Source organism: Propithecus coquereli, unplaced genomic scaffold (assembly GCF_000956105.1).
Source record: "Propithecus coquereli isolate 6110/MARCELLA unplaced genomic scaffold, Pcoq_1.0 Scaffold110, whole genome shotgun sequence".
NCBI lineage: Eukaryota > Metazoa > Chordata > Mammalia > Primates > Indriidae > Propithecus > Propithecus coquereli.
The window spans coordinates 2,196,418-2,196,972 of NW_012134970.1; positions in this window are offsets into that span (position 1 = coordinate 2,196,418).

Consider the following 555-nt stretch of genomic DNA (forward strand, 5'->3'; position numbering starts at 1 on the left):
ATCTTGCATAACTGAAATTTTATACCCATTGAATAGCAGCTCCTTGTTTCCCCCCACCCTCAGCCCCTGGCAACCACCATTTATTCTCCGCTTCTGTGAGTTCAACTATTTTAGATACCTCATATAAGTGGAATCACATAGTATTTGTCCTTCTGTGACTGGCATATTTCGCTTAGCATAATATCCTCCAGGTTAAACCACATCACATATATTGCAGGATTCCCTTCTATTTTTAAGTCTGAATTAGTATTCCATAGTATGTATGTGTATTCCACATTTTTCTTATCCATTCATCTGCCAGTGGAGTTTGGGTTGTTTCCATGTCTTGGCTATCGTGAAAAGTGCCGCAATGAACATGGGCGTATTTCTGCTCTCGGTTATGGAACATGCAGTTCGACTTCCCAAGTAAATGAGAGAAAGGAAAGATGGAGAGCATTTTAAGAAGGACATCTTTTCTAAACATAATTGTTTTCTTTCATTAATGTAATATGGTATTTTTAATTAAATTTCAATTTTGGTATATATATCCCACTTTTTACAACAACTTACATTTTC